Genomic DNA, 27,153 nt, shown 5'->3' with positions numbered 1-27,153 from the left:
GCAGGACAGGAATAAAGACGTACACATAGAGAATGGACTTGAGGGCATGGGGAGGGGGAAAGGTAAGCTGGGATGAAATGAGAGAGTGGCATGTTCATATATACACTTCCAAATGTAAGATAGATAGCTAGTGGGAAGCAGCCACATAGCACAGGGAGATCAGTTCGGTGCTTTGTGACCACCTAGAGGGGTGGAATAGGGAGGGTGGGAGGGAGACACAAGAGGGAGGAGATATGGAGATATATGTATATGTATAGCTGATTCATTTTGTTATACAGCAGAAACTGACACACCATTGTAAAGCATTTATACTCCAATAAAGATGTTAAATAAATAAATAAATAGCCAAAAAAAAGGCAATTTGAAGCATACTTACTTAGCATACTACCAAAGCTATTCCCATGAAATGTAAGGGTTTAACATGGCATGTACAGACTATATATCTATATATACACACACACATATGTATATACATATGTGTATATTTTTATATACACAAACACATATGCTTTTTGAATCATTTAGCTTGCTCTCCATCTCCTCTGATTTAACCTGAACTCCCTCTTGCCCATGTTAAGACAGCTGACGGAATTGCTTTCAGCCCTCCCAGAGGCAGTGTTTTCCAAATTCTTTGAAAGAAAACTCACAAGCAATATTGTACATGCCATTCTTTATTCTGAAAGTTGGCTTGATGGTAGGACAGAGGAGAGAAATAAAATATCTCTTTATAACATGTTGCCTCCCTCATTTAATGAAAAGTCAAACTATTAAAAGATCTGAATACACAGGTCACAAAAGACGAAATAATATATCGGAGAAAGAAGATCCTTTTCTATTCCACCAGACAGTAAACCTATGAGGGGAAGGATTTGCCCAGTTCACATCTTTCCATCCCCATTACCCATGCCAGGGACTTTACACTCAGCAGCACCGGGATATATTTGTATTGACTGACTTAATACGCAACCCTCAATAATCAAATCAATGCAAATTGGAACAAGAAAATATCATTTTCAACTCTCAAATTAGAAAAGATTTTTTAACTCTTTAAAGATACCATATTAACTGAAATAAAACAGGGCTCAAAAAAGCACATAAAGTATAGATTTCTTAGTGCATAGATAGAAAAACTCCAAAATGTTAACACTATTACCTCTGGGAGGTAAGATATATAGGTAATATTTTTCTTATCCTGTGTACAGTTCAGTATTTCCCTACATAGTTCAACAAATACGTTCATTATCTGGGGGAAGCAACATTTGAAAACAAAATGAGTCCTTGCCCTGCATCCTCAGAGCAAACACTGCATACCTGGACCACAGACCTTGGGAAAGCAGCGACTGTTTGGATAGTTGTGTGCAGACGCTTTCTTGGTCTAAATGCCAAAATGACCTTCATATAGTGAGCATAAATACGTGTGTGTAGTGTTTTTTCCTTTTCTTTTTTATTTCTTTCTTCCCCAGCAGGTGTGTTTGAATAGCAGCCCATTACTGCTCACTCGGTGCTATAAATATTTATGAGCATGCTGCAAGAAAGCTATTGTACCATAAACCGGCCAGTGGCATAGCCAGCTGCTTTTTTTTGAGTGGAGGTGTGAGACAGCTTTGGGGGATGTGGGCTTCATCCAACACGAAGCACTGGAACCTGTGAGGCGTGAAGGGCTAGGCTGAGGTTCATGAAAGATGTCAAGTCAGTCTCTGAAGGGGCGGGCCTGTCTGCTGTACAGTAGGCTGGGGCCATGATGTTAATGGAGTTGCATTTGAGAGGAGGGTTTCCTGGAGCCTTCATTTCCAAAGGCAATTTTGCAGCTCAGTTAGGCCTTATAAAATATAGGATGGAATTTATTCCCATTTGTAGTTCTAGGGAGGTGTATGTGTATGTATGTATGATGTGTGTGTGTGTGTGTGTGTGTGTGTGTGTGTGTGTGTGTGTGTGTGAGAGAGAGAGAGAGAGAGAGAGAGAGAGAGATTGATTGATTGAGGCCAACACTCGTGTGACATGGACAATCAAGGCTGCTTACCACTGAGGGTCCACCAAGCCATGGGAGCACCTTTCCCTCTCCTGGAGGGATAAAGGCATGCCGGTCCTGGTGACCTCACAAATGAGGTTCTCTACACTGGGACTTGGTACACCCTAAACCAGAGCAAGACAGAGCATGTTACCTCTGACCAGCTTAAGTGGACAGGAGATGACAGATACCCTGAAATCCAAGCAACTGTCCCAAACGTTGTTTACACTAGTATGGTCTTCAGCTGTTAAGAAATGAGCTGTCTGCCTCCCCAAGGTTTCCAAACAGCTGGAAACTGACCCTCATGCAATGGCAAGAACTCTGAATCTAGGTTCAGAAGACCTAACCAACTTCACGCCCTCATTCCTCCATCTGAGGTACTCAGGACAAGTCTTGTCAACACAGTCTCCCTCTGCTCATTTGTAAAAGCCACATATTGCATTAAATTTGTTAGAATGTGCCAAGTGTTTTGAACTGTGTTTGGCACATGGTAAGCGCTCAATAAAGATTGCTTCTTTTTTTTTTTCATTGTTATTTTTCACCTGGAGCAAGAAAGCAAAACTGTCTTGGTCGGAGCTCCAGTTCCTCCTCCCTACAAATCCCCCCAACCACCCAGCCATAAAGATCAAAGATTTAAACAAAAGTATTGCAGGCATGGTGGTCTATCTGGGACATGATCTCAGGAAGGAGGGACAGTGGAATGAGAGGGAAGGCAAACCATTCATGGAGGTGTTATCCAGTTGGCCATCGCCACAGGGAACTGATGCTGAACCACTTTGGAGCTTCCAAAGAATTGCATGAAATCCATCTCGGAATAGTCTGAAGGGAAGTATTTCTCTATGGGCTTAGGGCAAAGTGCTGTCTCCTTGCACCTGCAGGAAGCTGGTTGAAATCTGCTCAGGACTCTTCACTACCAATGGCTGCAACAAGATGGGTTCAAGAGGATTCACCATGGCTCACAAAAGATGTCCCTTGTAAAAAGCTGAAGTCTGATCCTTTCAGGGTCAAACGTATCTTGGTCTGTCTAGAGGGCTAATTGGTGAGGCCCACTCAGGAGTCTAATTTGCAAGAGGAGTTTGAGAGAAATGGCAGACGACTGCACACATCAGAGCTGACAGCCAGCCTGGTGAATATGACCCTTGATCCAGGAAAGAGCAAAGGTCATCCCTCAACAGCCCAAGCAGAACAGAGGGAAAGAGAGGTGGGGCAGAGTGCAGATGTTAGGTGAAAGGGTGACATGGAGGCCCTAGGAGGGGAACTTGGACAGTTTCTTGCATTAGGACCTGTTTGCTTTTGCCTTCACCTGCCCACTCCACATGGTTTGGATGTCAGAAGAGGGAGGGAAATCTAATCATGGAAAGTCAGACAGAACCTGTGTCATAGAGGTTTCGGGAAGACACTGAGGGCAGGAGAGATAGGGTGTTATGTCTCCTGGGTTGGGGAGTAGAAATAGCCAAGTTGTCCCAATCAGACAATAGAGGAATATTTTGTAGTGGATTATCTTGGGGTCAGCAAGCAAGGACCCCAGAAACAGTGGAGTCCAGCAGGGAAGTTGTCCCAGAAACCCAGCAGCCCTGGGAGTCCACAGATGAGTGTGGACACCACATGTCTGGGGACACATGAGAGGGAGCCATTCCCACAGTCTATTGTGTTTTCCTAGTATTGTTTTAATCTTTTGTATTCCCCACTATTAGCCTGAGTGACAATGGTTAGCAGAACACCTGTTTCATTGGATTCATTTGAAGATTGCAATAGATAATACAAATGAAAAAGTAACCTTAAAGAAGCAAAAAGACTTCTCCTCCCTATTATTAGTATTATTATTACACTATTTTTATCTTAAGACACCATTAAGATATTTTAACCATTTTCAGTGGAAATGTTAAGTCTGGCATAATGTTAATGTCCTGGCATTTTGAAAGAAAAGATATGGAAAACAATGACATTTTTCGCTGAGGTTTCAGAATTTTCATTACTAATGTCCGTTATTGGCCCCTACTGTCACTTCACTGCCGTGGTTTCTCTCTCTCTTTTTTTAAAATTTTTTGCCTCCTCCCTCACTATCAGACTGCCAGCTGTCACTTTTTTGTTGTCAGTGTTTCTGCCTCTTGCTCTCTGCTATGTTTCTAATCGGTCCAGTGGCCATATACCATTAGGCAAATATCAAGAGACAACATCTGGCAAAGGACATTTGTATCTCGAGTGTGTGAGTATGTGTGTGTGTGTGTGGTGTGTGTGTGTGTGTGTGCGCAAAACAATTTGGAACATGTCTCTGGATGCCTGAATATTAAAACTTGCTGGGACATATTGTTTGAGATAGTACTGTCCCTGAGGAATACAGGCATACCGTTGTCATGACAGCTAATTTGACAATAGCTACGGCCTTGCTGAAGTGCCATGTGGGAAGGGCAAATAAAATGTCACCATTTAAACACGTGGCAGCATAAGGTTTGGCCTGAGAGTAGCACTGCAGTTATTCTATCCTTCCGACCATTACAAATGATGCACTTGTTCGTACATATGGTCTTCACATATTCTTTATAATGCACTGCAACACCCCTCTAAAGAATCGTAATACTGTGTCTGCATGCCAAGGCAGCTGGTAGGAAATTGAAAAATACCTCCAAATCCTCAAAATTGCTGACACACTGAACTTAGAATTGGAAGATCTGAGTTCTAGTCAACTGTGAGACCAGGCAAGTCACAGCCTCCTACTAAGGGATGTTTCCTTGTTTGTGAAATAAGACACCAGCCCAATTTTGAAGTCCCTTCCAGCTCAGTGTTGGTGATGCAAGTTTTGGAAAAAAAAAAAAAGAGAGAGACAGAGACTTGAACCTTTACAACCAAGATTTTGTTAAAACTATTGGTTTATATTTTGGATATCAATAAGAAATTTTAAACCATAAAACTGAATATGTAGAGTACAAGAAAGAAGTCAACTTTGGATATAAGTTTTCTTGACTGTGTGATATACTCTACCTAGGTAGAGCTAATAGTCAAAATACTAATACAACACAGAAACCAACCAATTAGAACAGATAAATCACTAATATGGTCATATCAGGTGAGAGAGGATAGCAGGATATTTGTTCTGGGTTGTCATCTTCTTGAGAGCAGGAGGTTTCACTACCTTGCTTAGTGTCTTTCTTGTAAGAGCAGCGAAAAATTGGGTACTATATAAATGAATGATCATGTGAGTGCCTGAACGCAAACAAATAGGTGACGGTTGTCAGGGTTTATGCCTCTAAGAAATAGGAGTGTGTAGAGAAGAGGGCAAGCAACACCACATTTTCTGAGTAAGATGAAAAAGAGGATGCAGTTAAGGAAATGGAGAGGGAGTGAGCAGAGTGTTTGTTAGAAGAGAAGCAGATAGGATGGTGTCATGGTTTACCTAGGGAGAAAGGTAATTCACAAGGAATTTGGCAATCAACAATGTCAAATTCTGCACAGGGAACAACATCCTGTTGCTTTTGGCCTTCTGGTCATTTTCTTATTTTCTTTGCTTCCCATAGAAGATGAAGATTTAAAAAAGAGAGGTCACAGAAAATATCAGCCCACTACAGTTATTTCTTTAGCAACTGGAGCACAGGTCCACAGGGGAAGGGCATGAGAGCTTATCTGGGGACCCCAACACGCATGATATCTCTTTCATTACCATCACACCCCCACATGCTGAGAAGAAGAGCTTAGTCACTGCAATATACTGTATGTCATGTTTCTCTAGGATTTCCATTCTGCATGCTTGGTTCCCACTAGCTTCCAGATGCTTTGCCAGATGTTTTAATGTGGACATGGTTATTTAGTTTCCTGGGGACAGCAGCTTCTAACACCCAAATCTTTTGGGTGTTAGAGAATTTTGTTGAAGGCTTTAGGGCAAATAAATTACAGATGAGGAAAAGGGGAATGGTCACCAGCATACGGTACTGCTGAAAAAGTCATCTACAGATACTGAACTGATGGCTCTGCCTCTTTCTATCCAATCGTCTGTTTCATAACAAGAAGAGATGTGAAGCCACGCCAAATCCACAGATGAGAAACTCAATCATGGTCAAACGAATTTCTTTTCATGTAGGATATGAGGCTAGTTGATACTCACTTCCAGAGTTCTGGTGATCATCTCCCTTTGTGCCACTCCTGAGACCCCTGCCCGTTTGTCAGGATCCACAATGAGATAGGCACCTCACTGGCACCTTTAGCATATTCTTATAATATTTCTGAAATGTACTACTTTGAAGCTGATGAAAGCATCTGGCTAGAGCCTCTTATTGAAGAAGCCCAGGTCACTACTATTTCAGTCCATATTAAACATGATCCAACTTTATGCTGTCTATGAGAGACACAACTTAGCTTCAAATATGAAAAATAAATCTTTAAAGTAAAAGCATGAAAAAAAACATGAAATGCAAAACAGTAACAAACAAGAGCTGGAGTGGCTTTATTAATATCAGACTAAATAGACTGTAAGATAAAAATTAGAACTAGAAGCAATACAGAATATTTTTAGTAGTAAAAGGGACAATCAGTCAAGAAGATATAACAATTTTCAACATATATGGGCCTAACAAAAAAACTTCAGAATAAATAAAACAAAAACGTCAGAAATGAAGGGAGAAATAAACAGTACAGCAGTAATGGTTGGGAACTTCAATACCTTTCTTTTTATAATGGATAGAACAACTGAAAAAAAGAGCAACAAGACATTAAAAGGTTTGAAAAACACTATAAACAAAACTGAAATTGTTTCTCTGAAAAGATCAACAAAATTGGCAAACCTTTAGGTAGACTGAACACGAAAAAACAAGAAAAAGTGCAAATTACTAAAGTTAAGAATGAAACAGGGGATATTACTACTGTCCTTAAAAAAATGAAAAGGATTAAAAGAGAACACTATGAATAATTGTATGTCAACACATTAGATAATTAAATAAAATGGATTCCTAGAAAAATGAGACTACGGAAAGTGATTCAAGAAGACATGGAGAATCTGGAAAAAAAAAACTATAGTAAGTAAAGAAGCTGAATTAGTAATCAAAAAACTACCCATGAATAAAGCCTGGAAACACAGGCTTCACTTTACATACATTTAAAGAAAAATTAACATGAATCTTTCACATACTCTTCAAAAACATAGAAGAGGGAACACCACCCAACTCATTTTATGAAGCTGATATTACTCTGATACTAAAACCAGACAAATATACCACAAGAAAAGAAACCTAGAAACCCAAATCCCTCATGAATATACACACAAAAATACTAGAAAACTATATGTAGCAACATAAAAAAGGGAACACACACTATGACCAAGTGGGACTTGTGCCAGAAATGGAAGGTTAGCTCTACATAAATAAACAATCACAATAAAGATAGTCAACAAACTATAAGAGGAAGAGAACTTTCTTAACCTGAGAATGGGTTTTTATGTAAAATTCAGAGACTACATAATAATGCTGAAAGACCGAAAGTTTTTACCCTTTAATCAGGCTCAAGAAAAAGTCTTTCCTTACCACTTCAATTCAACATTGTATTGGAGGGTCTAGCCAAGGTAAATAGAAAAAGAAAAATAAATAAAAGTCATCCAAGTTGAAAAGGAAAAGAAGCTAAACTATTTCTATTTTTAGATGATTTGATTTTATATACAGAAAATACAAAGTAATCTTAAAAATAGTTGTTAGATCTTATAAATGAGTACAGAAAAAAGTATGATACAAGTTAATATACAAAAATCAATTGCATTTATATAAACTTGAAATAAACAATTCAAAAATGTAATCAAGAAAACAATTACATTTACAATAGCAACAGAAAGAATAAAATCCATAGCAGTAAATTTTTTAAGATGCAAGACTTGCACACAGAACGGTAAAAAAGCTGCATTGAAAGAAATCAAAAAACACCTAAATAAGATATCTTGTATTCATAGACAGAAATACTTAACATTGTTAAGAAATGGAAGTTAAGACTGCCATCTGATCACTTTGGGTTTACCGTGCTTAAACTGTTCTAGAGTTTTAATGCAATCTCTATCAAAATTCCAGATGTATTTTTGCAGAAATTTGTGACCTGATCCTAAAACTTGTATGGAAATGAATGGACCCAGAATAGCCAAAACAATTTTGAAAAGAACATATTTGGGGGGCTCACACTTACTGATTTCTAAACTTACTACAAAGTTTTAGTGCCAAGACTTCTGTGTGGTACTAATGTATATATATATGAATTGGAATTAAGAGCTCAGAATTAATTCATACATCTTTAAGCAGCTGATTTTTGACAGGGTGCAAGACAATTCAATGAGCAAATAATAGTCTTTCAACAAATGGTGATGAGACAATTAGGCATTCACATGCAAAACAATAAAGTTAGACTAATACCACAAACCACATACAATAATAAACTCAAAATGGATCAGAGACCTAAATGTAAGGACTATAACCCCCTTACAAGAAAACATAGGGTAAATCTTTTTTTTTTTTTTACCTTGGAAAAGGCAATGGTTTCTTAGATATGGTACCTAAAGAACAAGCAAAGAGGGACTTCCCTGGTGGTGCAGTGGTTAAGAATCTGCCTGCCAGTGCAGGGTACATGGGTTTGAGCCCTGGTCTGGGAAGATCCCACATGCCGCAGAGCAACTAAGCCCGTGTGCCACACTACCGAGGCTGCACTCTAGAGCCGCAAGCCACAGCTACTGAGCCTGCATGCTGCAACTACTGAAGTTCACGTCCCTAGAGCCCATGCTCCACAATAAGGGAAGCCACCGCAATGAGAGCACGTGCACCACAACAAAGAGTAGCCCCCGTTCACCGCAAATAGAGAAAGCCCGTGCATAGCAACAAAGACCCAATGTAGCCAAAAATAAATAAATAAATAAATTTATTTAAAAAAAAGAACAAGCAAAGAAAAAATAGATAAATTGGACTTAATTAAAATTTATAACTTTTGTGCTTCAGTCAACCCTATCAAGAAAGTAAAAAGTCAACCCCCCAAAATGGGGGAATTACTTGTAAATCATATATTTGGCAAAGTTCTAGTATCTAGAATACATAAACAATTTTTTTAACTGGGCAATAAAAGAGACAAATTACCAAATGGTCAATTAATTTGAATAGGCATTTCTCCAAAGAAGATATACAAATAGCCTATAAGCACAAACAAATACATTCAACATCATTAGTCGCTAGGGAAATGACAATCAAAACCACAATGAAATCCTACTTCATACCCACTAGGATACTGTAATCAAAAATACACAATGATATATGTTGACAAGTACATGAGGAAATTGGAATTCTTAAACATTGCTGATAAAAATGTAAAATGATGCAGTCACCTTGGAAAACATTTTGACAGTTCCTCAAAAAACTAAACATACAGCTATTATACGACCCAGAAATTCTACTCCTCGGTGTCTATCCAAGAGAATTAAAAACATATATTTATGAAAAAACTTGTAAATGAGTATTCAAAGTACCATTATTCATAACAGTCAAAAAAATGAAAAGAGCTCATATCCATCAACTGATGAATGGAAAACATATGTATTCTATACAGTGGAATATTATTCAGCCATAAAAAGAAATGAAGCACTGATACATGTTATATAACATGAATGAACCTCAAAACCGTTATGCCAAGTGAAAGAAGCCAGAAAGAAAAGATCCCATATTGCATGATTTTATTTATTTAAAATAACCCAGAATAGATAAATCCAGAGACAGTAAGTATATTAGTAACTGCCAAGGACAGGGACAGGGAGGAATGAATAGTGTCTGCTAATGAGTAAAAGGTTTATTTTTAAAGGTAGTGAAAATGTTGTGGAATTAGATGGTGATGATGGTTGCACAACCTTGTAAATACCATAAAACCATTTAATTGTAAACTTGAAGGTGATTAAAATTGTAACTTGCACAATATAAAATATGTAATTTTAATAGCTCTATAACTGTTAAGAAATTAAATTCATAATTTAAAAACTTTCCAAAAGAAATCTCCAGGTCAAAATGGTTTCACTGAAGAATTCTATCATATATTTAAAAATAAATAATACCAATTCTACACGTCTCTTCTAAAACATAGAAGAGGAAGTGCTTCCCAATACATTTTATGAAGCTCACACTAACTTGATATCCAAACCAGAGACAGTACAAAAAAAAAAAAAAACTACAGGCCAATAACTTCATGAATATGGACATAATATCCTTAAGAAAATACAAGAAATAAGAGGTAGAAATATATAAAAAGAGTCATACACCATGATCAAGGGGAGTTTATTCCAGGGATATAAGAATGGCTTAATATTTGAAAATAAATTGCTGTAATCCAGCCTATTAATTGACTAAAGAAGAAAAATCACATTCTCATATCAGTCAATGCAGAAAAAAAGTCTTTGTGAAAATTTGACACCCATTAATAATTAACACTCAGAAAAATAAGAATAGAGGAGAATGTCCTCAACTTCATAAAGAGCACCTACAAAAAAGCCTACAATTAACATTCTTCTTAATGGTGAAAGAATGGTTTCCCCCTAAGATCATGAACGTGGAAGGATATCTGCTTTCATCACTCTTACTCAAAATAGTGCTAGATGTTCTAGCCAATGCAATAACGAAAGAAAAGGAAATAAAATGCATACAGATCAGAAAGGAAGAAATAAAATGATCCCAGTTTTCAGATGACATAATTTTGTACGTAGAAAATCCCAAGAAATCCACACACAAAAAACCTGTTAGAAACAATGATTTCAGTAAGACCTCAGAATGCCAGAAAAACATAAAAAATTCAACTACATTTTTTCTTTGATTGCTTTTCAGAACTTCTCCATGTTTGTTAATTTCTATATTGTGTTTCATTAAAATGTATTTTAAAATAAATTTCATTTTATTTATTTTAGATGTGATTTAGTGGCCATTCTATACTTAACGATTGATATATTTTATCAATTAAGGAGTTTAGCCATTACCAACTGAAATATTGGCTTTCTCCACTCTATTTTCTCCCTTTGGAATTCCAATTAGATAAGTATTATATCTTCTCACTCTTTCTTCTATATGTCTTGAACACTGTGATATTTTCTATCTCCTCTGCTCTTTTGTCTATATTCTCAAGTATTTGTTTATTATTTCTTTTTTTTTTTTTTTTTTTTTTTGCAGTACACGGGCCTCTCACTGCTATGGCCTCTCCCATTGCGGAGCACAGGCTCTGGACATGCAGGCTCAGCGGCCATGGCTCACGGGCCCAGCCGCTCCGTGGCATGTGGGATCCTCCCAGACCGGGGCACAAACCCGGGTCCCCTGCATCGGCAGGCGGACTCTCAACCACTGCGCCACCTGGGAAGCCCAAGAATTTCTGTTTTTTAGATCACAGTTCTTTAATTCTCCAGTGGCCTCCATTATATTAATTTTCTATCTATCTGTGTCTAAACTATGATATAATTTATTTTACATTATTAGGGTTTTCATTTCTAGGATATTTACGTGTTTCCTTTTCCTATGTGCCACACCAATCTTGGTAGATTCTTCCTTCATCCTGCTTTCTGTCATCTCAAATTTCTTAGTATTTCTTCAACACCCTTTTGCTATTCTGTATCCAAATTCTAATAAAAGCAGACTTTACAGGTCTGTTTATGAATTTGCTTTTGTTTTGTTTTGTTGTTTAATCTTGCTCATCTTGACTTTGCCTCTTCATGTGTTTTAATTTATTTTTTATTGTTTAGTGATGTTCTTTTTATTTGTGGGAATTCTTTGAAGCCTGCATGTGTTCCTCCAGACAGGATTTGGTTTTTTTTTTTCAAGTCACCTGGGGAATGACTAAACTTGACTTCTTTAAATATGAATATTTAAGCTTAGGTTTTGTTTCTTCAGGTCACAAGACTAGAATAAAGACTTGTTAATAGTAATTCTTAAAGGATATTTTTCCCACTCTATGAACAGTCATTAAAAAACCTTGCATACATCCCTCAGCAGAAAAAAAATTTTTTTTCCTATTTTACTTCATGAGGATGCCATTCTTTGTAAGTTTCAGATTTATTCTGGGTGTCTGTTTTTACTCCTGTCCTGTGTTGGGTCAGCCTTTGATTTCTTTTTCTGATATACATGGTCCATTGAAACCCAGATTATAATCTACCATGGTAAATCCTACATTCTGCTGATCTGCACTCTTATTTAATGCCTAATCTCTAAGAAATCCCCTTATTTTTTTGCCCCAAATCAGCCATGCAGCATTTATCCAATGAACATAGTTCGATACTAGGAAAAATTTCTATGACCTTTAATCCACCATCGCGCTCAGATTCCTATTTTTTTAAGGATTCTCTTGCTTTGAACTAGAGAGTTTAAAGTGAGATTAAGAGTAGAAACAGGAAGACAAGTTAGGATATATAGTAATGCTCTAGGCAAGAAATTGTAACTTCAACTGCTATGGACTTGATAAAATTGATAGTAGTGGATGGATTTGAGAAATACTGAAAAACTAATATCAATGTTATTAGTGGTGAACTGGATGTGAAATTTGGAGAAAGGTGTTTGGAATAATGCCAATGTTCAGGATAATGCCCCACTTGTGCAACTAGATAGATGGTGGTGCTGATAATTGAAAGAAGAACCAGCTTAAGAAAGTAAAGACTAGAGGCTCAGTGTTTAACCAAATTTGATGCCTTTGAGAATTCCAAGCGGCATATGCAGGACTGGGAGTCTGAGCCAGAGATCAGACTCTGAACTAGAGATACAAAAACATGTGAGATTCTCATATAGGTGTGATTGAAACCAGGCATGAATAAGGTTGCCTAGGAAGAGGACACAGACTGGAAGAAAAGCAGGCTCAAGATCAAGTCTTGAGGATTTTAATCTCTAATGACCAGGCAGAGGAGGATGAGCTTGCAGAGATGGAGCGGCACAGCCAGCAAATTGGAAGGGAGGCCAAGAGAGAAGAATGTTGCCTTTTATTGCTTTTGTTCTTATACCCAGAGTCAGCTATATTAACCTTCTCACCATTTCCCATAGCTTTGCTCTTCCTTTTCTCTATGCCTTCATACATGCTGTTCCTTCTGCCTTGAATATCATCCATTCCCTTCTCCCTTTCCACCATTCACTGTTGTTCCTGATGAACTCCTATACATCCTTTAGGGTTCAGCTCAAATGTCAGCATTGCTGCATAGTCCTTCTTAAACTTTGTCCTAACCCCTTCTCACACAGGCCTGGTTCATCGTCCTTTTCTGTATCCCCACTGCATGTATTGTATAGTATCTCAATTATCCTTCTGCCACCTGACTACAATGGATCCTCCTTAATTTCGGGGCCAATGTCTTATATGGCACTGCTTCCCCAGTGCATTTGGTTCATGAATCTTTTTTTGGATACAGAAACTTAAAGTAGGTCTCCAATAGAGTGCAGGAAGTATTTGAACAGAGAGAAGTCAACCCATCAGCTGGCATTAAAAAGACCCAAGGTGCATGGGTAGACCTAGAGATTATCATACTAAGGGAAGTAAGTCAGACAGAGAAAGACAAGTACCATATGATATCATTTATATGTGGAATCTAAAAAAATGATCCAAATAAACTTATTTACAAAGCAGAAATAGACTCACAGACACAGAAAACAAACTTATGGTTACCAACGGGGATAGTGGAAGTGTGTGTGGTGGGTGATAAACTAGGAGCTTGTGATTCACATACACACACTACTATTCATAAAATAGACGTCTTCTCTTCGTGTTCCCATTAAAGTCTTACCTCTATGTTTCACTCAATCATATTTTGCCAAAATGAAATACCAAGTGTGGACACTGTAGTCAGTATGGGGAACACACCATGAAATTTTTATTTAATCCCTTTGCTTTCTAAAGAATGCACTGCAAATAATGACACTGAAAAAACCGCATGACAAACTAAGCAAACTAAGCAAATATATGGCATGAGGATTAATGAATCCACGTCAGGGTGAGTGCCCTTTACAAGGTGGCCAGAGAAGTGAAGGGGGCTTGGAATATTACTGGTGCTGTCTTGAAGCAGAGAGGGTCTGGGGAAGGAACCAGATGGAGAGGAATTCCCAGGAGGTTACAAGGTGGCACGTGGGTGGAGGAGGTAGGGAATGAGGGGAATATAAGTCAGAAGAGGTTGGATATGAAGACCCTTTGCCTGGAGTGCTGTGGTTCTTTGCGACACTCCCACGGATGCTCCATATGTGGGAGATGTCCCTGGATCAGGTTACCTTGAAGAAGGGGACTGAGGGACTGTTTCAAGACTGTTTGGGTTTTCTTCCCAGTGTTAATTCTTATTATGACTGAAATGGAATGACAGTAGCTTGTGCTGAGGCTGACATCAGTCCATAGAAATTGGGGCAATGTCAGCAATCTGAAGCAATTCTTTGGGGTCTAGGGGACACCATCACATTGAGTTCTATTGGGCCTTGGGTGAGAGAACTGTAGCCTTGCGTGAAATTGTGACAGATGGCCATCAGTCAGCACCCAACAGCCACAGCATGCAGAGTCTAGGATCCTAGCATTCTACTTTTTCTATTATTTGGCCACAGATTTCCTCTTACTCTTCATTTCCCGTTATTTTCCTGCACAGTCCATGCATTCTTGGCAAACATAATTACCAATGGTTCTACAAACTTGCCATATACCTCCTAATTTTCACTGCATTGTTGGATCTTTTTACCACCTGGAATGCTCATCTCTCTGCTGATCTTCTAAACACAGACTCTTCTGGGGTTCCTTTACTAGGCACCCCTGTTAGAGCACCCTCTTTGTAACATACATGCATGCATGTCTATATCTGTTAACATCTACCTACCAACACACACCTACGTGCCTGGCAGCTCATGGCAGAGCAGAGATAATGCAAATATTGAACCTAAGTAAACAGGGTTAGAACCTGGCTCTGTCATTAACTGGCTCTGAGATCTTGAGAAATTTACTTATCCTCTCTAAGCCTTAGTATCCTCATCTGTTATATTTATACCAGAGGATTTTAGGGAAGATAAAATAACCTAACATATTTAAAATACCTAGCACAGTCCCTATGCATAATATATGTTGATTCAAGTCCCCATCCCCTATGTAGAATTTACTGTACACTGCCCTGAAGGCATTTCCCTCCCTCACTATTTTGTAAGCTCCCAAAGTAAGGCTATGGCTTGGGTGTCTTTTTTCTTTCTCCCTCCACAGAGAGCTTCTCACTCAACAAACCAGTGATGAATGAAAGAATGAGCAATCACATGAATAGAAGAAAATTCCATTACTATTTCAAGTCTGTCTGAACTGCTTCCTGAACAGTGAAATTGTGGTGTTTTAAATCCAAACAAAAGCAAACTCAAAACAAAGCCCAATGACCCTGCTGCGTTATTTTTGCTATGTTAGTTCCAGTGACCAGGATGACCATATACTATCCCTGAGGGCAAAACTGTACTTTGTCAAGGTCATGGGGAAATCTAGGCAGTATGTCTGAACTAACTTAGAAGAGGTAAGAGCCTTGCTCCCAACCTAGACTCATGTAAAGACTGACCTTTGGATTACCCTTTATTGAAAAGTATTTCCTCCTGCTGTACCCTGATTTTAACCCCATCGTTCAAGAGCTTTGGAAGTCATTTCCCCTTTCTGCACAGTTCCCTCTGTTGTAAAGGTGGCTCTGGAGGAGAGAAGCAACGGTGGTTGTGGAAGTTGGAAGGAAAGGCAGGACTGGCTTATCTCTATATTTATTAATACATCGCTATTATTTCCAGCACTGGAAACTGAGTTCATACAAAAGGACACTCAAGCACCTTGTCCTGTGTTGGAAACAGGACAAGTTTCTTATCTGGTGTCCCTTTTCTCTCTAAGAATAAATCAACAAACCAATGGAAACCGCATGGAAATGCCATCCTGTGCTCAAAACAAAACACCATGGGCAGGTTTTTACCAAGCCTGGTCCGAGCGTCAGTAATTGGAAACAGTAATTGGAAACAGGCCGACAGACAAGGAGTGCAACAAAATTAAGCAAGTGGAGTTGCTACTCAAAGGAGCTGGAGAAATGCTAACCGCTGCTAAAGATCACATCTGATCTTAGAGGCATCATGTAACCTCTGGCTCCAGCTGACTGCTCCCCCAGGAATCCCACCACCTGCAGTGGAGAGGGGCTTTCTCCCCATGCCCCTGAACTCTGCAGAGGAAAGGGCCTCCTCCAGAGGAAGGCATACCTGGTAAGAGGCTGAGAGCCAAGATCAGAGGCAATGCTTCCATTTCTCGGAGTCATCTGAGTAGTTTTCTAAAGCTGGCAGAGCTACATCGGCCTATCCCTTCCAAACCCAGAGAACCACAATTTGAGGGCAGGGCTCAAGCCTCTGTATTTTTCAAATCCTTTCATTTTCTATATAGCATAGAAATTAGTGAGAGACAGCCTAAAACAGAAGCTACGAACACCCCAGACGCCTGGGTGCATTTCCTAGCTCTCCACCAACAAACTTGAGGCATATCATTTAATCTTTCTGTGCCTCAGTTTGTTCCTTTGCAAAATAGTGATAGTGACTATATTAAAAAGAACTGCCATGAAAATGAAATAAATTAGTATTTATAAAGCACTTAAAACAGTGTCTTGTTTATAGCAGCCATGATATGAGACTGACTAACATAAAACTAATAATAAATGTCATTGCTTTGGCCTTTCATCTAATCCAGTGGTTTTCAAAGTGTAATGTCTAGAGACTAGAAGCCTCAGCAGAGCATCACTCAGAAGCTTTTTAGAAATGCAAATTCTCAAGGCCCACCCAGACTTTTTAAACCAAAAACGTTGGAGGTGGCGGTCTAGAAATCTGTGTTTTAACAAGCCCTCCAAGGGCATGTTCAAGTTTCCAGAACCACTGCTTTCATCCATGAACTCTCATTCAAATTTCTCTTCCTGACGAGTTACCTGTCCAAGTTAATCTTGCCAAATATTTGTTCTCCCCAGAGAGGCATATGAGTCATTCTAGAACTCCAGGCCCTCCAAAAACGCATTTTAATTAGTGAGAATTCTTCTGGTAACAAGTGACATACACTCTACCCAAACCAATGTGGGCCCCAAAGAGGCTGTATTGCCACACAGGACAGAAGGGTTCAGTGGTGATGATAACAGCCAGTATTTATGGAGCATGTTCACTGTACCCGGCACCATTCCAAGCAGTTTACATACAGCAACCCATGTAATCTTCACAGCAGCCCTCTAAGGAGAAGCTATTATTATCCTCATTGAACCAAGGGAATGAGGAACAGGGTGGTGCAAGAACTCACCCAAGGCTGTGCAGGGAATATGTAGGAGATCTAGGGTTCCCACCCACAAGCCAACTCCAAAGTCATGCTCTTAGCCACTTGCAAGGTAAGGCTGGTCTAGGAGCTCACACTGGGATAGGAGGACTTTGTTCTTCTCCACTCCCAGTTCCCGCTCTAAGGCAGACAGTCTTTGTATAGGGCTCCTGGGTGTTCCAGGATCATGTCCTTCCATACGGACCAGCCACAGGGAAAAAGGGCTCTTCTCCCTCAGTTGACCTAACAAAAGCCATGGGATTGACCTTCATTGGGCTGACCTGTGCTACATGCCCATTCTTGCCATCCTTGGACCAATTACTGGTCTGGACTCTGAAAGGGTCCTTGACTAGGCTGTGTCACATGACCACCCTGGATTCAGGGACCATGAAGCCCAAAAATTTAGAGGGAGCTCTCACCAGAGTGGTGTAAGCCAAAAGAGGAAGAGTGCCAGCAAGGCAAAAACTAGCCCTACTACATGCTAGGCTCTGTTTGAGAGTTTTATATATATCAAGCTATTGAGTCATCACAGTCATCGTAGGAGGTAGGTACTGCCATTGCCCCATTTGTCAAATGAGGAAATGGAGACGCCAGAAGATGAAGTAACTTGTCCAGGGCAGCAGAGGCTGTAAATAGCAGACGCAGCACTGGAACCTGGCCTGCTGGCTCTGGGAGTCTATGCACTTACCAAGCAGACCAGCTCCTAACTATTGATGCTCTTATCAGGTCTGAGTTCAAAATGCTCATTACCTTACCAGTCGGGTCCAGCTTCCCTTAAACCCCTCCTTTCTTGGTGAGGAGACAAAGAGAATTTCCTAACCTGCCACATCTGGGGGCTTCTCCAAATAATAAATACCTTCTTTCTTCAGTGGTAACAATACAGCAAACATCTCAGAGTAAGGTTACCAGATATAGAAATGAAAATACAGGACATTCAACTAAATTTGAATTTCAGAAAAATAAATAAAATTTTGTACACACACACACACACACACACACACACACACACACACACACACACACACACACACACACACACTTAGTGTAAGTAGGTCCCATGAAAAATCTCACCCAGTAATTCTAACTCAGAGTTGGATTTTCACCCAGGATGACTAACTGTACCAGTTTGCCCAGGACTGAGTGGGTTCTTAGAACCTGGAATTTTCAGTGCTAAAACCAGGAAAGGTCTGGACAAACCAGAACAAATTGGTCAGCCTGCACCTAACCCAGTGGCCTCTGAGCAAAGTGGCTTTCAAAACTGGCAGCTCTCCTTCCCTGCCCAGCAGCCAGCCCCTCTCGGCTCCAATGCCTTCTGCAATCACACCCTGATCTCCAGGGAGCACACACACCTGCAGGTCACAGGGCTTCCTGCTTCCCAGCTTCTCACCTCATTATTGTGTGAGGTTTCAGGCTGCAACTGTGCAACTCAGATTGGGACTTGAACCCACAGTTTTTTAAATAGGATCACACACCTGGTCTCAGGACTTAATGAAGCTCAGGTACTTCATGTCTCATGGCAGAAAAAATTCAGTGACAGACAAAGTAATAGGTAAGAAGTGGATTTACTTAGAGAAAAACACATTCCATAGACAGAGTGTGGGCCATCTCAGAAAGCAAGAGGTACCAGGGCATGGGGTTGTCAGTTTTTATAGGGCTGGGTAATTTTATAGGCTAATAAGTGGGAGGAGGATTCCAACTATTTTGGGGAAGAGGTGGGGATTTCCAGGAATTGGGCCTGCTTTTTGATCTTTGATGGTGGCCTCAGAACTGTCATGGGGCTGGTGGGTGTGTCACTTAGCTTATGCTAATGTATTACAATGAGCATATAATGAGGATCAAGGTTCACTAGAAGTCAAATCTTCCACCATCTTGGACCTAGTTGGTTCTAACCAGTTTTTGTCATGTCCTCGGGCTATGTAATTCTTTTAAAAGTTGTGCCCTGCCCCCTTCCCTCCTGTTTCAGCATGACACCCTAAAGGGAGATGATACTCTTCCCTTCCTCCCCAGCCTCCTCAGCACCTCCAATAGTCTCCTCTCCCTCCAACAAACCTAGGCCACCAGAATCTTCTGGATCCTCCTTTTCAAAAGTGCCTGGAGCCTCGAAGCAGGGGGGCCAGAGTGGCGTGCCTGGGAAATGTCAGGATTGTGTCTTCACTTGTTGTCCATTACAGATCTGATCTGCCATACCCAACCCACTCTAATGCTGAAGATTCCAGCTCAGTCTTATCTATCTTAGCCGACTCCCTACATGGAGCTTAGAGACCACGGAGCATCCAAGATTGGATAAAGAAGTTAACACTGTCCACGGGGAAATGGCTCAATTTAGAAAAAGCAGAGATGGACGCACCATGGCCATCACATATCATTACATCCACACTCAGATAGAGGAACCTGATATTTCCAACCAGTCCCATACGGGCAACCAGGGGGCAGGATAGAACTCTGATCTCCCTTATTCAAGCCATCAGTTATTAGTCTAAACCAAACACTGATTCATTTACACTGGGGCTATCTAAGCTGGTACCTGCCCTGAGTGCATGTGGTCTAGCATGAACTAGCCTTTGGATTCTAGAATCTTCAACCCTTTTCCTTGGGCCCCTTTCATTCTTCTCTTTACTCCTTGAATCTCCCCTCTTTAATCTGGGCTCCTGCAAGCCAGGATACAGCAAATGTGTCCCTTTGTACATATTTGTATAACCCGCCATTGCCCCACTCAAACACAAGCTCCAAGATAGCAGAAACCTTGTCTATCATTCCCAGCTTCTCACCTCGTTCTCGCCACTGTTCTTAGAACTGTGTCAGCCACAAGAGAGTGGCAATATGTAGAAAGGTTTGAAATACAGACTCTGGAGTCAGAACTCCTTGGGCTTAAATCCTAGTTCTTCTACTTATTAACTGTGTAACCCTGGACAAATAACTGACTCTTTCTGGGCCTGAATTTCCCCATCTGTAGATGGGGATATGCATTAGACGAGAGTTCTCCAGAGAAAGAGAACCCATAGGATGCGTATATGTACAGAGAAAGAGACTGATTTTTAAGAAACTGGCTCATGTGATTATGGAACCTGGAAAGTCCAAGATCTGCAGGGTGCACCCGCAACCTAGAGACCCAGGAAGAGAAGGTGTTGCAGTTCATGTCCAGAAGCCCTCTGCTGGCAAAATTCCCTCTTGCTTGAGAGATGTAGGTCTTTTGTTCTACTCAGACCTTCAAGTGATTACATTAAGCTCATTCACTTTATAAAGGGCAGTCTGCTTTACTCAAATTCACCAGTTTAAATATAATCTCATCCAAAACACCCTCACAGAAACATCAGAATCATATCTGACCAAATCTCTGGGCACCGATGGCCAGTAAACTTGGCACATCCAATCAACCATCATAGGATATAATCGTGCCTATTTCACAGGGTTGTTTTTGAGAATTGAGTCAATCTAAACAAAGAACTTGGACGTAGGTGTTCAATTAAAATGAATGGTGTATTAATAAACTTTCTGAGTTCCTCCTCTGTGCCAGGTGTTGTAGGTGTTGAGGATGAAGAAAATCCATTCGCTGCCCTTGAGTAAATGAGTCTGATAAGGACTGAGATGGGTAAGTAAATAAACAACACAATGGAATTAGCACCTTGAAAGAATTATGTTCCTGCTTCTGGGGGAAGACATGGGAGAAATCTTCCAAGTGTATCCAGGGGAGTCAGAGATGGCTTCACAGTATAGGTTAAGCAAGAAACAAACCTCAAAGGAATAGAAGGAACTTATGATGAAGATTCCACAGCCCAAAGACCATCACTAGACTGGACCAAGCACTCCAAGGGCAGCTGCCAGCTCAGTTCAGCAAGAATCTTAGACTAGGGCAAGAGGCCTCAGTGCTCCATATGCAACAGAATGGGGCCTGGTCCTGTCCAGAGGGGGCACCACCTCTGAACCACCTTGGTAACTGGCATTTGCCTCTTCCTTTAGGTCCTGCGTTTAAGGAAACTTGACAACAGAAGTCGATCAAGCTATGTGAGTTTGGAGAACCAGGTGAGGCAGTGAGGTGGCGGGGCCTAGGAGCAACCCTACCACCATGAATAGGGTCTGTCTTGGGAGAACTTAGTAGAGAGGTACACGGAATTGGGAATCAGATACACTCAGGTCTTATTGCATGGGGCAAGTTACTTCACCTCTCTGATCCTTTGAATCTTCATCCCTAAGACGGTTTTATCATGTTGGATTGCTAATTTTGAAGACTAGCAAGGTACCAGGCACCAAATAAGTACTCAATAAATGAAAGTTATTATTATCCGTAATTAATTCCTCATCTCTCCTCTTCCCCCTTGCTGTTATTTGACAATACGTTCTAGAGAGATATAATAGTAAGGAATGAGAGCCGTTCGCTATTTTACGTTTGATGTGAATCCAGCTCTGTGGATTATAAATTATCTGCCTTTTCTGTGCCTTCGCCCCCATCTGTAAAATGGGGGTCATAATCAGGCCATTCTTGTGGGATTATTTTGTAAATTTATTATGAGATATATGTGTATAGCACATAATCGGAGGTGATCAATATGTATCAGCTGTTTAAAAATAGTGATGATGATAATGATTGTTATTAATATTGTAGAGACCTAAGGTTGAAAAGAAGGCATTGGAGAAATATTTAAGGCAGGTGAATAAAGGTGCACGCAGGTAACCGAGGGAAAAGCTAGGAAGTTTATCCACAGCACACCTTGCCTTCTCAGGGAGGGTACTCCCTAGAGCTAGCCCTGGACTGGTGTGCAGCAGCTGTGTACAGGGTTGGAGGCCCGCTGCTCCCCTGCTGAGACCCAGAAGCCTCTGAGAGAGACCAAACTGTCTGCTGTCTCCTGATATTAGGAAGTGAGGTTGAAATGTTGCAAGTTCTTGCGTCTTCTGATATCTACAACTTGAGGAATTATAACCGCAGAAAATGTTGTCAAATATACTCAACAAATCAATCCCCAGGTGGAAATGTGTTATGTTCACAACAGAAGCAGCTGCAAATGCCAAAACACCAGGATTGGGATTTTTTTCTTCTAAGAGGAGAATTGTTTTGTTTTGTTTTGTTTTCTTTCCTAAGAGAGAATTGTTTTCAGAGTCTGAACCCAGCCCGTCCATGCTCTAAAGGGTCAGTTCCTCTGGTCCCACTCCAGCCCCACTGTTTCTAACAAGAGCCCAGCCCTGGGACTCTCTATGATGGCTAGCTCCTATCCTCCTCCGCTCTCCCTGCCCCTCTGAGCCTCAGCTAGTTAGTAGAACGACAGTCCTCACCCCTCCAAGGAGCATAGTCTAAAGAGCATGGAATCTCCAGTCAGGAAGCCCTGAGAGGGAATCTCAAATTTGCCAATGACCAGCCAGGTGACCATGTTAAGGTCATTAGCCAATCTGAGCCTCAGTTTTCTTGTCTTCATAACTGGCGTGTGAGAAGCTTTCAATTCCAATAACTATTGCTGTGGTAACAAGCCACCTCATACCTAGTGATATAAAACCACCATTTGATAATATTCATAGATTTTGAAGGTCAGTAATTTGGAAAGGACAAGAACTGGAATCAGGTTCATTCACTTACAGATCTGAAGTCTGGATGGTGAGGACTTGAAATTCAGGGCCACTGTCCAGACAGCGGGGCTTCCTTGCAGCTTTGAGGATTCAGGATAGTTGGACTTCTTCTACAGTGACTTAGGGCTCTGAAGATGAGTGTCCTCATTAATGACACAGAAGCTGCATCACTTTGGAAGTCATGCTCTGTCACTTCTGATGTCTTCCGTTGGCTATAATTGAGCCACGAGGCTCCCCAGCTTCAAGGGAGGGAATTAGCCTCTACCTCCTGACAGAGGGATGGCAAAGCTCTAGGAAATATGAGAAGGGAAATACCATGTCAGCCATCATTGGAAAATAAGATCTTCGACATTCCCTTACAGAACTGCCGTGAAGATGAAGTAAGGTATCACATGTGGAAGAACTTGGCAAATGATCGATGTTTATTAACCTGCTCCCTGATCCTCAAGTCCAGCTGAAGGGTCAAGCACTCACTGGTGATATTGGAGAGCAGCCCTTCTGAAGGCTTCCAATGTCATATCTCTTTCCTCCTCACAAATCAGAGCATCCTTAGGCATTTCACCATGTCTGATACTGAACTGGACCTGTAACACCTTTGCTTGCAAATAATCATCATCAGAGTAATAAATTTATAACAGCAGCCTGCTAAATGCCAGGCACTATCATAATGCAACACTTGATCTCATTTTCAATTACCACAGTCCTTAAAGGTGAGTATTAATATCTCCATTTTACAGATGAACTAAAACTCAGTGAGAGTAACTGTCTAACATCACGCAGAAGTCAGACCCAGCACCCATATTCTAACCTAGGCCCAAAACCTTAATTCCCCTACTCCACCACGCCGAGATGCTCAGTGCTCACAGACCCTTGGAGATGGGGTGGTCTCTTCAGTGGTGTCCTGGTAAATGTTTAACAACCACATAGCTCCCCAAAAAATTATGTATGTATATATGAGATATTTGAGTGTGTGATATATGTACATCTCATTCATTTATCATAAATTTTATTTATATAAAAGATTTCTAATACATAATATACAAATAAGAATGAATTATACACTACTCTTTATTGAAATTTCTACATAGCCTGCTGATTCTTACAGAATGATTTTTTTTATGAACCCTTATTTCTATAGCCAACCTGTGGCTTCAGTTGATAAATGAGTGTAGCTCCAACATGAATGCAAATGCTGGTATTTTTTATGTCAACGAGGAAGATGAAAATGAGACAACAAAGATATATGTGGGAACTTTACTCATTCATCAGTGACATGACTGACCTCTTTGCTGATTTGGATAATAGTTTTCAAATAATGGAAGAGTGTTTCCTTAAGTTTTTTGTACTCTATTCACACAGTAGTGGCTAAGGATATGATGCACTTTTAAGTGTAATCTGAATTATTAGCATTTTTCCATTATTTTCTATAGCTCTCTATATAGACAATACACAAAACAATAAACCATGCCTTGACGTGTAGCATCTACTGATTTCCACGTTGGTAATACTCTCACCCTGCCCAATTTCAAGCTACCAACATGACATCATTGAACATAATAGACATGAACAACCTAAAGAGAACTATTAATGTAAAATGTAGTAAAATAAATAGGAAGTTTTGAGTATTTATTAACTTTTTTTATAATATGTGGATGAAAAATTAATCAGTCAATCTAAGAAAGAAATGAAAAATTTCATTCGAGCCAAATTTGAGGATTATAACCCGGGAAGAGCATCTCAGAAAGCTCTGAGGACTGTTCCACCTGTTAGAAGTCAAGGCACAGTTATATAAGTTTTTTGAGATGGGGGCTGTACATCAAATGGCATATTATTGACAGCTTACACAATCCAGATCTAAGTGCCATGTGATCCCTTATCAAGAAGGAATGTTATCTTTAAGGACTTGTCTCGTTGATGCTGGGAAAATGTTGCTCTTTATGGTTGAGCAGGTATTTCTACAGATGGAGGAGATTTGGTCCATGCATAATGCAGATACACAATGCACAGTGCAGGAAGAGAGGAGGCCAAAGGGCAGAGAAAGTTTTTTTATGTTTAAATGTTTCTTGTCTTGCCATAAAACATGAATTTTATTTCACAAACATAATGTATTTAATTGCCAGTTCATATAATTTAAATGTTAATAATGACTAATAGTCAATGACCACTTTTCAAAATTCTTAACCACTTAGCAATTAGGTTTCACTGGCTGGTATAAGTTAGATCCAGAACACTAGTCTCTCCTATCTCTATGTGACCTTCACTCATACCCGCTATGCTCCTCTAATGAATCCCTTCCTTCCTGGCTCTGTTTACCTCGATTCCCAGCATGCTCTGGGCCAGTGCCAATACTGCATATTGTAAAGTAATATAATACTGCCATGTCTATGACTTGGAACTATTTAATCTATTTCTCAAGGTCACAGTACATTTTCTTTCTTTTGCCCTGAGAGGGCACCTGTCAAGTCAGAGTGTAGTTTCCGATGAAGCCCACATGGTTTCTTCCAGTTCAGCTAATGAGAGAAGTCACCTCCAAATGGTTCACTCCACTGCTATAAATGTACCCGCCAGCCCTAACCTTACTTTGAGGTGCTCTCAGATGCAAGTTGTTCCACTTTACATCCATGCTGTAACTCATTAAAACTGTGTTTCACTCCAGCATTCTGTTCATTACAATGGGCAGAGAGAGCGTTGCTTCTGGGAAGCACAGTCATTAATGAGGGCAGAGCGTTCAGCACAAAAACAGCTTCTAATAGCTCATTAGGAAAATTGACTAGTTAGGCAGAACTCTTGTTCCCTCACTTTGACTAAAGATATGAAAGCCTTCCTTTCCCCAAAGGCCAGGGACACTGATGATATATCTGAGATCCCGAGGCCAGAGTTGGCCAGGATGTTTATGAGCTCTGGCTTCATCCTGGAAATGCCTTGGAGTTGCCTAGTGGTCGGGTGATGGGTAGACCCTCAATGTGGTTGATCTCTTGCCCTGGGGAACAAGCCATGGCTTTCTGTGTGCACTTGTATTTGCTGGTATCAGAATGGGGGAAGGGATGGAAAGAAAGGAAGGGAGGGAGGGAGGCAGAGGCAGGGACTACCCTTGCCCTTACCTCTACTCTGCTGGTAGGAGCTAGATGTTATCAGGTGGTTAGGAATCTTGGAATTTCCAGTCTTATTCTCAGAAGTTCCCCCAATCTGTGCCTTATAGGCATTTCCTCAGCTCTTGATTAAAGTTAGTCCAATTTGGGCTTCTTACCTCAATTAAAATCATCATCATTATTATGATAAGTAAGACCATCATTTCCCTGAGTCCCTGGAAAATCAACATCATACCAGTTCAAGGACACACAGATTGAGGCAAGCATGGATTTACTCAGCCAATTTGTGTCACCAAGTTGCAATCATTGGAGTTTACCTGTGCTTTTCAAACTTTATAAATATAATTTTTAAACCAAGAAACTATTTCTTCATACAACATCTTACATGGAGCCCAATCTATAAAACTGATATAAAGGGAGCTTCTCTGGTTGAGAGGAGTTGGAGGGCCTGGGGCTTTGACTTCTCATGCTCACCTGCTTCTGTTCCCTGCAGGGGTCTCCAAGGCACCCCTTTTGAAGTTCTCTAGGGCAGATTGAAACCACTCTCATGTATCAAAGGCCAGAATATTGCACATACGCTTTTACTCAACAATCCTACTTCTAGAACTGTAACGTAAGAAAATAACCAAACAAGAGCCAAAGAAGTTTGCCCAGGATGTCCATCTCATCTTTGTCCATAATTTTGAAAACTTTATAAGGCTAGCTAAATGTTTTGTAAGAATAGGATTGATTAAACAAATTATAGTGTGTATATATGAAGTGGAATAATAAGCTTCCATTAAGTATGATGTGGATTTGTATTTATGACATGGGAAAATAACCTTTCATACTGGTGAGTGGGATTAAAAACAAAAAAGAGCAGGTGACAGTATGACATTATTTGTGTAAAATATATAGCTATGTGTGCATGGAAGGATGTGCATCAAAATACTGTCATTTTCTGGGATTTAGGATCATGTTTTATTTATTTAATTATGTAATTTCTGTACTTTTCAATTATTTATAATAAGCATGCATTATTTTTACCAAAAAAGAATTAAAAAGCACTCAAAAATTTAAATAAAAGGGAAGAAAGAAATTGGTGCCTTTCAATACCTTTAGAGTGGCATTCACCACCCTTGACCTATTTAAGGCTGCTAAACTTTTTCAAAACAAATATAGTCTAGAGATTTTTTCCTGCCTGGGATCAAAGATGTTGCTGTTTGCAGCACTTGGCAACCATGGCCTGTTGGCTTCACGAGACCTGGA

The 27,153-nt window shown here is 40.2% G+C and overlaps 1 long non-coding RNA gene across 2 annotated transcripts in view; it reads right to left on the bottom strand.

Annotated features, from left to right (window-relative positions):
• The window catches only part of LOC307182996, a 493,984-nt gene that overhangs the window by 367,090 nt on the left and 99,741 nt on the right, over positions 1–27,153 (bottom strand). For both annotated transcript variants that reach the window (XR_013827328.1, XR_013827329.1), the window contains exon 2: positions 22,827–23,106. This is a non-coding gene — a long non-coding RNA (uncharacterized lncRNA). The remainder of the gene's footprint in view (positions 1–22,826; positions 23,107–27,153) is intronic.

This window comes from Stenella coeruleoalba (genome assembly GCF_951394435.1).
Source record: "Stenella coeruleoalba genome assembly, chromosome: 2".
NCBI classification, from domain to species: Eukaryota; Metazoa; Chordata; class Mammalia; order Artiodactyla; family Delphinidae; genus Stenella; species Stenella coeruleoalba.
The sequence above is the reverse complement of the archived record's forward strand: the minus strand, read 5'-3'. Positions and strand labels throughout refer to the sequence as shown.